The sequence below is a fragment of the Octopus bimaculoides genome, chromosome 1, assembly GCF_001194135.2.
Source record: "Octopus bimaculoides isolate UCB-OBI-ISO-001 chromosome 1, ASM119413v2, whole genome shotgun sequence".
NCBI lineage: Eukaryota > Metazoa > Mollusca > Cephalopoda > Octopoda > Octopodidae > Octopus > Octopus bimaculoides.
In genome coordinates this window covers 193,430,232-193,430,535 of record NC_068981.1, presented here as the reverse complement: position 1 = coordinate 193,430,535, position 304 = coordinate 193,430,232, and the positions used below count along the sequence as shown (strand labels likewise).

The window sequence follows — 304 nt, the reverse complement described above, 5'->3', positions numbered from 1 at the left end:
GTGTTTTATTTTCTTATGTCCAATAATGTTGAACCAAGGGTAACAGTGTTACCCAACTCTAAAGTATTTATCCAAAACAAAGTTGTATTTATGAGAGGTCATTTATCTCTGGAAGCCTTCTTCAACTGAATAACCAGGTTTCTTTCCTTTAACATGTTACCCTGTTATATATTACTCAGCGTGTGCCATGTGATGTGGTAAGCATGTAAATTATGTGAAGCAGACAACACTGCCATATGAGTGATATATACATGGAAGAAAAATTATAAGAAAGGCTTTAAGATACACCATATATATATATATA

At 32.6% G+C, this 304-nt stretch overlaps 1 protein-coding gene across 1 annotated transcript in view; it reads left to right on the top strand.

The window, feature by feature from the left end:
- The window catches only part of LOC106883257 (uncharacterized), a 27,597-nt gene that overhangs the window by 24,871 nt on the left and 2,422 nt on the right, over window positions 1-304 (top strand). The gene's annotated exons all lie outside the window — the stretch shown is intronic.